This window comes from Pongo pygmaeus, chromosome 11 (assembly GCF_028885625.2).
Source record: "Pongo pygmaeus isolate AG05252 chromosome 11, NHGRI_mPonPyg2-v2.0_pri, whole genome shotgun sequence".
Lineage (NCBI taxonomy): Eukaryota > Metazoa > Chordata > Mammalia > Primates > Hominidae > Pongo > Pongo pygmaeus.
This window is the reverse complement of record NC_072384.2, coordinates 56,847,398-56,860,901: the sequence shown is the minus strand read 5'-3', so window position 1 is coordinate 56,860,901 and position 13,504 is coordinate 56,847,398. Positions and strand designations below refer to the sequence as shown.

The 13,504-nt window shown below is 42.5% G+C and overlaps 1 protein-coding gene across 1 annotated transcript in view; it reads left to right on the top strand.

Annotated features, from left to right (window-relative positions):
* Positions 1 to 2,920: 2,920 nt before the first annotated feature.
* The window catches only part of ERMN (ermin), a 30,775-nt gene continuing 20,191 nt past the window's right edge, over positions 2,921 to 13,504 (top strand). The window contains exons 1-2 of the mRNA XM_063647490.1: positions 2,921 to 2,974; positions 5,523 to 5,607. The gene's annotated coding sequence lies outside the window, so the exon portion shown is untranslated. The remainder of the gene's footprint in view (positions 2,975 to 5,522; positions 5,608 to 13,504) is intronic.

The window sequence follows — 13,504 nt, the reverse complement described above, 5'->3', positions numbered from 1 at the left end:
CCTTCATTTCGTTATGTACCCAGTAGTCATTCAGGAGCAGGTTGTTCAGTTTCCACGTAGTTGAGCGGTTTTGAGTGAGATTCTTAATCCTGAGTTCTAGCTTGATTGCACTGTGATCTGAGAGACAGTTTGTTACAATTTCTGTTCTTTTACATTTATTGAGGAGAGCTTTACTTCCAAGGATATGGTCAATTTTGGAATAGGTGTGGTGTGGTGCTGAAAAAAATGTATATTCTGTTGATTTGGGGTGGAGAGTTCTGTAGATGTCTATTAGGTCTGCTTGGTGCAGAGCTGAGTTCAATTCCTGGGTATCCTTGCTGACTTTCTGTCTCGTTGATCTGTCTAATGTTGACAGTGGGGTGTTAAAGTCTCCTATTATTAATGTGTGGGAGTCTAAGTCTCTTTGTAGGTCACTCAGGACTTGCTTTATGAATCTGGGTGCTCCTGTATTGGGTGCATATATATTTAGGATAGTTAGCTCTTCTTGTTGAATTAATCCCTTTACCATTATGTAATGGCCTTCTTTGTCTCTTTTGATCTTTGTTGGTTTAAAGTCTGTTTTATCAGAGACTAGGATTGCAACCCCTGCCTTTTTTTGTTTTCCATTTGCTTGGTAGATCTTCCTCCATCCTTTTATTTTGAGCCTATGTGTGTCTCTGCACGTGAGATGGGTTTCCTGAATACAGCACACTGATGGGTCTTGAGTCTTTATCCAATTTGCCAGTCTGTGTCTTTTAATTGGACCATTTAGTCCATTTACATTTAAAGTTAATATTGTTATGTGTGAATTTGATCCTGTCATTATGATGTTAGCTCGATGTTTTGCTCGTTAGTTGATGCAGTCTCTTCCTAGTCTCAGTGGTCTTTACATTTCGGTATGATTTTGCAGTGGCTGGTACCGGTTGTGCCTTTCCATATTTAGCGCTTCCTTCAAGAGCTCTTTTAGGGCAGGCCTGGTGGTGACAAAATCTCTCAGCATTTGCTTGTCTGTAAAGTATTTTATTTCTCCTTCACTTATGAAGCTTAGTTTGGCAGGATATGAAATTCTGGGTTGAAAATTCTTTTCTTTAAGAATGGTGAATATTGGCCCCCACTCTCTTCTGGCTTGTAGGGTTTCTGCTGAGAGATCCGCTGTTAGTCTGATGGGCTTCCCTTTGATGGTAACCCGTCCTTTCTCTCTGGCTGCCCTTAACATTTTTTCCTTCATTTCAACTTTGGTGAATCTGACAATTATGTGTCTTGGAGTTGCTCTTCTCGAAGAGTATCTTTGTGGCGTTCTCTGTATTTCCTGAATCTGAATGTTGGCCTGCCTTGCTAGATTGGGGAAGTTCTCCTGGATAATATCCTGCAGAGTGTTTTCCAACTTGTTTCCATTCTCCCCATCACTTTCAGGTACACCAATCAGACGTAGATTTGGTCTTTTCACATAGTCCCACATTTCTTGGAGGCTTTGCTCGTTTCTTTTTATTCTTTTTTCTCTAAACTTCCCTTCTCGCTTCATTTCATTCATTTCATCTTCCAGGGCTGATACCCTTTCTTCCATTTGATCGCATCGGCTCCTGAGGCTTCTGCATTCTTCACGTAGTTCTCGAGCCTTGGTTTTCAGCTCCATCAGCTCCTTTAAGCACTTCTCTGTATTGGTTATTCTAGTTATACATTCTTCTAAATTTTTTTCAAAGTTTTCAACTTCTTTGCCTTTGGATTGAATATCCTCCCGTAGCTCGGAGTAATTTGATCGTCTGTAGCCTTCTTCTCTCAGCTCGTCAAAGTCATTCTCCGTCCAGCTTTGTTCCGTTGCTGGTGAGGAACTGCGTTCCTTTGGAGGAGGAGAGGTACTCTGGTTTTTAGAGTTTCCAGTTTTTCTGCTCTGTTTTTTCCCCATCTTTGTGGTTTTATCTACTTTTGGTCTTTGATGATGGTGATGTACAGATGGGTTTTTGGTGTGGATGTCCTTTCTGTTAGTTTTCCTTCTAACAGACAGAACCCTCAGCTGCAGGTCTGTTGGAGTACCTGGCCGGCCTTGTGAGGTGTCAGTCTGCCCCTGCTGGGGGGTGCCTCCCAGTTAGGCTGCTCGGGGGTCAGGGGTCAGGGACCCACTTGAGGAGGCAGTCAGCCCGTTCTCAGATCTCCAGCTGCGTGCTGGGAGAACCACTGCTCTCCTCACAGCTGTCAGACAGGGACATTTAAGTCTGCAGAGGTTACTGCTGTCTTTTTGTTTGTCTGTGCCCTGCCCCCAGAGGTGGAGCCTACAGAGGCAGGCAGGCCTCCTTGAGCTGTGGTGGGCTCCACCCAGTTCAAGCTTCCAGGCTGCTTTGTTTACCTAAGCGAGCCTGGGCAATGGCGGGCGCCCCTCCCCCAGCCTCGCTGCCGACTTGCTGCTTGATCTCAGACTGCTGTGCTAGCAATCAGCGAGACTCCGTGGGCGTAGGACCCTCTGAGCCAGGTGCGGGATATACTCTCCTGGGGCACCGTTTCCTAAGCCCGTCGGAAAAGCACAGTATTCGGGTGGGAGTGGCCCGATTTTCCAGGTGCCGTCTGTCACCTCTGGAAGGGGAACTCCCTGACCCCTTGCGCTTCCCGAGTGAGGCAATGCCTCGCCCCTGCTTCGGCTGATGCACGGTGCGCTCACCCACTGACCTGCGCCCACTGTCTGGCACTCCCTAGTGAGATGAACACGGTACCTCAGATGGAAATGCAGAAATCACCCGTCTTCTGCGTCGCTCACGCTGGGAGCTGTAGACCGGAGCTGTTCCTATTCGGCCATCTTGGCTCCTCCCCCTGCTTTTTTTCTATTTCATGCCATTTTATTATTAATGAACTCAAATAAGTGAGTAATAATAACAATTAATGATTTTTTTATCAAGCTATAGGAAGCTGATTTTTCCATATTTTAATACCCTGATGATAAGCATTTTATTAATTAGAGAAACACTCAGCCTCTGCTAACAGTGTGCTTTAAGAGGGATGTAGTTTGGTAAGTAAATTTTATTCATCTGTTTTTGTATATAGTAATAGATACATGGGGAGGAAAGAGATGTGCCTCTGGGTGGCAGTATACAGAATGTACTCTAGTGACCTCAGATTTAGAGCAATGGAAATGGGGTCTCCTAATGCTGAAAAATACAAGGCAATGATTGAGGGAGAAGCAAAGAACTGAAGATAAGATTTAGAAAGACTAAAGGATAAAATGGGTTGCAACTTTTGGTAAAGCCAATGATAACCAGAAGACCCTAGTTACATTAGGGTAAGAATAAGATCATCAAATGAATAAACTCAGTGCTGTGGTTTAGAGTATAAAGTTGATGGTTGACATAGGAGAGAACTCTTTAATCTCTATTTTGCTTTGTCTTTTCTCTTAAAGAGACTGATTTCAACACTAAGCTGTGTAGAATAAACATTGATTGGGAGGAACAGAAGATGAAAATGAGATAAAATATTATAAGAGATAATCCTACTGCTAAAAATGAGTTCAAGTTTCCTCCTGTGAGCAAATTTAACCCCAGAATATAATATCCTAAGGTGCAAATGAGGACAGTGATATGTGAAGGAGAAAGGGAAAATGGAAAAGAGGAAAATAAAAACGTAGATTCACATTTTAGAGGAAAAAAAGATACATGCTGCTATTCAGGACTAGAGAGCTTTAAGTTAACCCTGGGCAAGGTCCTAGAATGAATTATTAAAGATGTGATTCATAAAAATCTAGAAGGAGATTCAGCAAGAGATCACCAAGATCACTTTACAATGGAGTAACATCATTTTGTTCTTTAGCAGGAAATAGTGACTGTTGAATGAGTGTATCTGATATTCCACGGGCATTTTGGGAACACTTTCATTATATTTCTGGGGAAATCATGAAGAATGGGTTTAATGCAATACTAAATACCCAATTGGAAGATGGTTCCTATGTATCTGAACACAGGCTGCTTAACAAAATGATAGCATTCAAAGAGGAGGTTCTTAATGTTGCTTCCCAGAATTTTTCCATGTTTAAAATTTATTGCAGGCTAGATCTGCTGGTTATGAAGCTTAGTTTTGGTTTGTCTGAGAAAATCTTTATTTCCCCTTCTTTTTTTTTATTTTTTTGAGATGGAGTTTCACTCTTGTTGCCCAGGCTGGAGCCTGCCTCAGCCTCCTGAGTAGCTAGGATTACAGGCACCCGCCACCATGCCCGGCTAGTTTTTGTATTTTTAGTAGAGATGGGGTTTCACCATGTTGGTCAGGCTTGTCTCGAACTCCCAAACTTAGGAGATCCACCTGCCTCGGCCTCCCAAAGTGCTGGGATGACAGGCATGAGCCACCACACCCGGCATATTTTGTTTTTTTTTTTTTAGATGGAGTCTTGCTCTTTCACCCAGGCTGGAGTTCAATGGCACGATCTTGGCTCACTGCAAGCTTCACCTCCTGGGTTCAAGCAATTCTCCCGCCTCAGCCTCCCAATAGCTGGGACTACAGGCATGCACCACCATGCCTGGCTAATTTTTGTATTTTTAGTGGAAATGAGGTTTTGCCATATTAGCCAGGCTGATCTGAACTCCTGACCTCAGGTTATCCACCTGCCTCGGCCTCCTAAAGTGCTGAGATTACAGGTGTGAGCCACCATACCCGGCTCTCCTTCACTTTGGAAGGACAATTTGACTGGATATAGAATTCAAGCTTGTTGGTTTTTTTTGCTTTCAAGACTTTAAATATTTTATGCTACTCTCCTTTTGTTTATATAGTTTCTGATGAGAAGTCTATTATAATTGTTATTTTCATTCATCTAAGGCAAAGTTTTCTCCCCCTCTAGCTTCTTTCATAATATTCTCTTCGTGTTTGGTTTTCTGCAGTTTTGTTTTTGGTATTTATTTGGCTTGATATTCTCTGATATTCCTGAATTTGTGATGTGGTGTCTGTCATCAATTTTGGAAAGTTTTTAACCATTACTACTTCAGCTATTTCTTTTTCTCTGTTCTCTTTAATTTTTTCCTTCTGATATTCCAATTACATGTATGTTATACCTTTTAAAATTGTTTACAGTTCTTAGCGGATATGTGATTTTTAAAAAATTCTTTTTTCTCTTTGCATTTCAGTTTGCTATTGATGATCTTCAATCTCACTGATAGTTTTTTTCTCAGCTGTTTTTGTTTTTTATTTTGATCATCTGTTTTGATTCTTAGAGTTTCCATCTCACTGCTTACTTTACTCATCTCTTCTTGCATGTTGTCTACTTTTTCTATTAAAGCCCTTAACAGATTAATTATTGTAAATTCCATGTCTGATCATATCATCATCTGTGTCATAGCTGAGCCTGATTCTCATGATTGCTTTGTTTCCTTAGACTGTGTGTGTTTGTTTTTTCTTGGCATGCTTTGTCATTTTTTGTTCAAACCAGACAGGAAAATAGACAAATAGGCAAATAGGCCTTTATCGTGAGGACTTATGTTAATCTGGCTAAGTGCTGGGCTATGTTTACTGTTTGCTATTGGTGTGGGTGTCAGAAGCTTCAAATTCTTCCTTAATTTTGTCTCTCACCTTGACTTTAGGCGCTTCCCTAAGTACTTCTCAGAGTCTCCGTTTTGCAGATTTTTCAACTGTAATCCACTGTCATACTGGAGCCCTATTGCTGAGGTGAGAAAGTTCTGGGAGGTAGAAGCATTCCATAATCTTGTTAAAACTCCATCTTTTGTGGGGGTTGGGGGCATGTTTCTGAACTGTCAGCTTCACAAGTGTTTCTCCAGTGGCATAGCTTTTAAATTTTTCCCTTAGTGGGGACTAGAAAGCTAAAGAAGACAAGAGAGAGAGAGGAATGCCTTTCCTTCCTTCCTTCTGGAATAAGCCTCTGGGAAAGTCTTTCACCCTGCAAAGCAGGCCTTTGTTATGGAGAACTCTCCAAGGGGATTTCATCCTCTTTTCCTGTCAAATCCAGGGGAGGATCTTTCTCACATCCTTACTATGAGAATTCGGCCATGTTCTTGGAGGTAAAGCTCACAAATGTGTGAGGGTACCCTTAGAACGGTGGCCCCCTCCTGAGCTTTTTTTCTCACATGAGTCCACACACAGCCTCCAGCAATTTGCCAACATTACCATGTAAATGCTCCTAACAATTTATGGTTCCAGCACCTTCTTTTCCAGGTAAGCAGATCCCAGCAGCTTCTTTTCCACGTAAGCAGATCCCAGCTGTGTCTGTAGATACACCTGTCTCTCCAAATTTGGGGTAGTGTTTTGCCCTGAAACTTCAGTTATTTGATGGGTCCAAGAAAAGCCATTGTTTTTGTTTATCTAGCTTGTTGTTGTTGTTGTAGGAATGGAAGTGGTGACTTCTCATCTGATTACTGTTATGTGCGTCCATGTGAAGAGACCACCACACAGGCTTTGTGTGAGCAATAAAGCTTTTTAATCACCTGGGTGCAGGCAGGCTGAATCTGAAAAAGGAGTCAGCAAAGGGAAATAGGGGTGGGGCAGTTTTATGGGATTTGGGTAGGTAGTGGAAAATTAGACTTAAAGGGGTTTGTTCTCTTGTGGGCAGGGGCAGGGGTCACAAGGTGCTCAGTGGGGAGCTCCTGAGATTCACTGTCCAGGAGAAGGAATGTCACAAGGTCAATTGATCAGTTAGGGTGGGGCAGGAAGAAATCACAATGGTGGAATATCATCAGTTAAGGCAGGAACTGGCTATTTTCACTTCTTTTGTGGTTCTTCAGTTGCTTCAGGCCATTGGATATATATTTGCAGGTCACAGAGGATATGATGGCTTACCTAGGGCTCAGAGGCCTGACATTCCTGTCTTCTTATGTTAATAAGAAAAACAAAACAAAGTAGTGGTGAAGTGTTGGGGTAATGAAAATTTTGGGGGATGGTATGGAGAGATAATGGGCGATGTTTCTCAGGGCTGCTTCAGGTGGGATTAGGGGCAGCATGGGAACCTAGAGTGGGAGAGATTAAACTGGAGAAAGATTTTGGGGTAAAGGGTGGTGTTGTGGGGTTGTTAGAAGGAGCATTTGCCGTATAGAATGATTGGTGATGGCCTGAATGCAGTTTTGTATGAACTGAGAAACTAAACGGAAGACACAAGGTCCAAATAAGAGAAGGAGAAAAACAGGTATTAAAGGACTAAGAATTGGGAGGACCCAAGACATCCAATTAGAGAGTGCCCAAGGGAGTTTAGCATAATTGATTGGTTGGTTAGCGAGTTTTGGGGCTCTATCCTTTAGTTTTTTTATGTTGCCATATACCAGGCCAGATTGATTTAGGTAAAAACAACACTCTTCATTTAAAAATATACAGAGACCTCCTTTTTCAGCAGTGAGTAAATTGAGGCCTCGGCAGTTCTGGAGGACAACTTCAGCTAAAGAGTCAACCTGGGCTTGGAGGACAGATAAAGTTTGTGATATGTCTGTAATACTAGCAGAGAAGTCATTATAGAGGCTGTGGAATGTTGTGACAGAAGTTGATATGCCTGCTATTCAAGTTCCAAGTACAATAGTGGAGGCAGAAAGTTCTAGACCCACAAGTAAAGGGATTACTGGGATGACTCTTTTTGTTGTGTTGGTGTCATGAGGGGTATAGGCAGTTGTTCATTCCCATCTGCAAACTGGATTTTGGGGGTAAGGAAGACTAGAGTACATGTGCCCATCCAGTTGGCAGGTAGGCACATGTAGGTGGAAGAGCCACATAAAAGAAGAGACCTTGTGTCAGGCAGAACTGGAAATGTAAAGCGAAAAGGTGAGAGGGTGTACTGAAAGAGGAGTCCTGCACCCAAAATTCTAGAGCTCCAGCAAGGGCAGCAGCCATTAGAGGTTGTAATGGGGATGGATGGTGCAACTCATAGAGGGAGAGGTTTGGTTTCCATGGTGTATGAGAAAGCACATAGTGTCTATGAGTAACCTTTCACGGCTATTCATAGGGCTGGGTATAAGCAAGTAAAAGGAGGGGATAGGAGGAGATTCAGATGAGCAGGGGGAGGGTAGCCAAGGATGGAGTGAGATGCAGGGTAAGTGTCTTCCTAAACAATAGTGACTGCCAATGTATTTTAGTTTGTCAGTAATGATAGAGGGCTCATCAGTAATGCAAAATTGGAACACTCCCATCTGTTTGGTAATGTGTGTGGCTGGGTTCTGGAGACAGAGTAAAGGAACATTTGGACGGTGGAAGGTTGCCTAAAGGGATTCCAGTAGGCTATTGTCGGGAGATGCATAAAGGAGCAGCAACAGGGATAGTTGTTTGTGTGGTGAGGGGTCCAAATATTTTGGGGGCGGGGGTAGAATTGACATAAGGAGAAAGTTGCCTTTCCTTCTTTCTGGAATAAGCCTCAGTGACCTGCACATATACATCCAGATGGCCTGAAGCAACTAAAGAACTACAAAAGAAGTGAAAACAGTCGGTTCCTGCCTTAACTGATGACATTCCACCATTGTGATTTGTTATTGCCCCACCCGAACTGATCAATTGACCTTGTCACATTCCTTCTCCTGGACAGTGAATCTCAGGAGCTCCCCACTGAGCACCTTGTGACCCCTGCCCCTGTCCACAAGAGAACAACCCCCTTTAAGTCTAATTTTCCACTACCTACCCAAATCCTATAAAACTGCCCCACCCCTATCTCCCTTTGCTGACTCCTTTTTTTGGATTCAACCTGCCTGCACCCAGGTGATTAAAAAGCTTTATTGCTCACAAAAAGCCTGTTTGGTGGTCTCTTCACATGGACATGCATAACATTTGGTGCCAAAGACCTGGGACAGGGGGACTCCTTCAGGAGACTCGTCCCCTGTCCTCACCCTCACTCCGTGAGGAGATCCACCTATGACCTTAGGTCCTCAGACCAGCCAAAGGAACATCTCACCAATTTTAAATTGGGTAAGCGGCCTCTTTTTATTCTCTTCTCCAACCTGTCTTGCTATCCCTCCACCCTTCAATCTCTCCCTTCCTTAATTTTGGTTCCTCTCCCTTTCTGGTAGAGACAGAGGGACACGTTTTATCCATGAACTCAAAACTCCAGCAACAGTCATGGACTTGGGAAGACAGTCTTCCCTTGGTGTTTAATTACTGTGGGGATGCCTGCCTTGATCCTTCACCTTGGTGAGCAGCTACCACCTTCCCTGGGTGGCAAGACCACTTTCCCCCACACCGTGTCTCTATCCTCTCTTTTCTCTCAACTTACCTTTTAACTATGGGCAAACTTCCACCCTCCATTCCTCCTTCTTCTCCCTTAGCCTGTGTTCTCAAGAACTTAAAACCTCTTCAACTCACACCTGACCTAAAACCTAAATGCCTTATTTTCTTCTGCAATACCGCTTGGCCCCAATGCAAACTTGACAATGGTTCTAAATGACCAGAAAATGGCACTTTCAATTTCTCCATCCTACAAGATCTAGATAATTTTTGTTGAAAAATGGGCAAATGGTCTGAGGTGCTTGACATCCAGGCATTCTTTTACACATTGGTCCCTCCCTAGTCTCTGCTGCCAGTGCAACTTGTCCCAAATCCTTCTTCCTTCTCTCCTGTCTGTTCCTTCAGTCTCCACCCCAAGCTCCGAGTCCTTTGAATCCTCCTTTTCTACAAACCCATCTGACATCTCCCATCCTCCCCAGGCTGCTCTTCCCCAGGCCGAGCAAGGTCCCAATTCTTCCTCAGCCTCTGCTCCCTCACCCTATAATCCTTCTATCACTTCCCCTCCTCACACCTGTTCCAGCTTACAGTTTCATTCTGTGACTAGCTCTCCCCAACCTGCCCAACAATTTCCTCTTAGAGAGGTGGCTGGAGCTAAAGGCATAGTCAAGGTTAATGCTCCTTTTTCTTTATCCAGCCTCTCCCAAATCAGTTAGCATTTAGGCTCTTTTTCATCAAATATAAAAACCTAGTCCAGTTAATGGCCTTTTTGGCAAGAACCCTTAGACACTTTACCGCCCTAGACCCAGAGAGGCCAAAAGGCCATCTTATTTTCAATATGCATTTTATTACCCAATCTGCTCCCAACATTAGAAAAAGCTCCAAAAATTATATTCCGGCCCTCAAGCCCCCAATAGGACTTAATTAACCTTGGCTTCAAGGTGTACAATAATAGAGAAGAGGCAGCCAAGCAGCAATGTATTTCTGAGTTACAATTACTTGCCTCTGCTGTGTGAGAGAGAAACCCCAGCCACATCTCCAGCACACAAGAACTTCAAAATGCCTAAACCACAGTGGCCAGGCATTCCTCCAGGACCTCCTCCCCCAGGATCTTGCTTCAAATGCTGGAAATCTGGCCACTGGGCCAAAGAATGCCCAGCCTGGGATTCCTCCTAAGCCATGTCCCATCTGTGTGGGAACCCACTGGAAATTGGGCTGTCCAGCTCACCTGGCAGCCACTCCCAGAGACCCTGGAACTCTGGCCCAAGGCGCTCTGACTGACTCCTTCCCAGATCTTCTCAGCTTAGCGGCTGAAGACTGACACTGCCCGATCACCTCAGAAGCCTCCTGGACCATCACAGATGCTTTGGGTAATTCTTACAGTGGAGGGTAAGTCCACCTCCTTCTTAATCAATACGGAGGCTACCCACTCCACATTACCTTCTTTTCAAGGGCCTGTTTCCCTTGCCTCCATAACCGTTGTAGGTATTGACGACCAGGCTTCTAAACCTCTTAAAACTCCCCAACTCTGGTGCCAACTTGAGCAACATTCTTTTATGCACTCCTTTTCAGTTATCCCCACCTGCCCAGCTCCCTTATTAAGTCGAGACATTTAAACTAAATTATCTGCTTCCCTGACTATTCCCAGGTTTTGGCACCAAATGTCATGTGTGTCTGTGTGAAGAGTCTACCAACAGACTTTGTGTGAGCAACAAGGCTGTTTATTCACTTGGGTGCAAGTGGGCTGACTCCTTTCTCGGACTCAGCCCACTTGCACCCAAGTGAATAAACAGCCTTGTTGCTCACACAAAGCCTGTTGATGGACTCTCACAAAGCCTGTTGATGGACTCTCTTCACATAGACGTGCATGACATTTACATATTAGACCTGAAACTGGAAGTCCTCAATTCTTCTATGTTTAACATTTATGAATTGTCTAGGTGAAGATGTAAAGAATTTGGTCAGCCAGTTGAAGATGAATTAAACCAATAAGAACAGTGACAATATAAGGTGGCAAATTTGTGATACTATTAAACTGGATAATGACATGAATTTAACCAAATGTATCATATGAAGGATAACTTTAAGTTCTTGCTTTGGTTTCAAAACATATCTTTCACGGATAGGAAAGAGGAGCGGATCCTTAACAATGACATCCATGGAAATGATGTGGGGCTCTGAGTCATCATTTTGGTTATCATGAGTCAAGAGTGGGGATCAGCTTCCAATATAATTAAAGCATCAGTTTGCCAAAGTGCTCATGTCAGAGGCGTGTGAACCAGAGCAACTGCATCTTAAATAGGAGCTGGGTAAAATGAGGCTGAAACCTACTGAGCTGCATTCTCAGATGGTTAGATGGTTAAGGCTTTCTAAGTCACAGGATGAGATAGGAGGTCAGCACAAAATATAGGTCATAAATACCTTGCTGATAAAACAGGTTGCAGGAAAGGAGCCGGCCAAAACCCACCAAAACTAAACTGTCTATGAGAATGACCTCTGGTCGTCCTCACTACTACGTTCCCACCAGAGCCATGACAGTTTACAAATGCCATGGCAACATCAGGAAGTTACCCTATATGGTCTAAAAAGGGGAGGAATGAATAATCCACCCCTTGTTTAGCATATCATCAAGAAATAACCATACAAATAGGCAACCTGCAGCCCTCAGGGCTGCTCTGTCTATGGAGCAGAGATTCTTTTATTCCTTTACTTTTTAATAAACATGCTTTCACTTTGCCCTGAGGACTTGCCCTGAATTCTTTCTTGAGAGAAATCCAATAACCCTCTCTTAGGGTCTGGATCAGGACCCCTGTCCTGTAACACTTATAGGTATTAAACAAGAAAAAGACCCAATCTCAAATACACTGGGTTAAACCTTTCTTTAATGAAGGACTTCTTAGAAACTTTCATTGCTCAATTTCATCCATGCTTTTTCAAGTGGATAAAGAACCTGTATTATTTTTCAAATTTATTTGACCATAGATCTGTTTTGGAATTCTTGTTCTGGAATTTAACAATTGTGAAAACACTAGGCAAGATACATAACCTCTGAGAATCTTAGTTTGCTTATTTATAGAATGGAAATAATGATTCTTATTTCACAGTCTTGCTGTGAAAATTAAATAAGGATAAGGTTAAAAACACGCCATAGTGCTGGGCAAATAAACAGTGCTGAGTAGATGTTGGTTTTTTTTTTTTTTTTAAGTTTTTTTTCTATTGATTTCTGGACAAAACCTTTAAAAGGATATTTAGGAATGAGTCCTACTTATTTAGCAACTGGTATGATTTGGGCATCTACCAATGAAAAAGGACATTCGTCCAGGAACAACCCTTGGTTATTGATCCTAATGATGTCAGCAGGGTCCCAAGTGATGGGCAGTTGGTGAGAGAATTAGAACTATGGCTTTTTATCAACTTTAGTAAAACCATTTCCATATTTTAATTCATATTATATCTATCCCAGTATGTATCTGTCCACTATCAGCCTTGTATATAGGCAAATAAGAGTATGTTCAGAGAAGAATGTTTAACGGGGTGAAGATACTCACTATAAAGGTATATGAGGATCTGCTAAAGGAAACAGAGATGTTTATTCCAGAAAGGAGAAGACTTGGGGGAAGGGGGTGGGCATGAAAGCTGTCTTCAAATATCTGTCTTCAAATATTTGATTGTCAGGTGGAAGACAGGCTAGACTCATTCTGTGTGTCTCCAAAGAGTTCAATCAAGAACAATCAACGTGTGAAAGCTTTAGGGCATGAAAGTTCAGCTCTACACAAGTAAAAGTTTTCAGAACTCAGAGTAGTTCAAAGAATAGCTGCCCCCATCAAGTGCTGAATTCCCCATTATTTTAAGATGTTCAAAAAGGCAATAGTCAAATGCCTGGAGTGGATGTTGTAGAGAAGATACAATTACAGTTAGTCAGTTTTATAGACTCAACTGAAAGATCCATTAATCCCTGAGCATCTTTGGTTCTATGACCAAAAGGTGGAGGTTCTTAGTAGTAATTCTCCCACTTCTGTAAACTATATGCATTATGTTGAGTTTATTTCCATCTTTAGCCATAAAAAAGAGAGTTTTAAAATGCCGAGATTTGCCTTAATTCTACACATAAACATATTTTATTTACATATTAATACCAGTTACTTTAGTAAAGAAGGAACCAAAGGAGCATAAGAAAGATTCAGAGACATACAGAGAAAGAAGGATGAGAGAAACCTAGAAAAAGGAGGGAAGCAGGCAGAGAAGTTCTCTTTTATTTTCCTGGCTCCCTTGACTAATCTTCATGGCTTCACTGCTGCCTCATGAAATTTTCCACCTCTATGAAGTCTGGGTTTTTCATCTATAAAAGGAAGCAGTTGGGTGTGATACTTTATTTATTCATTCAACAAACATTTATGAAGTACAAACTTGGTAAGCAGGCACT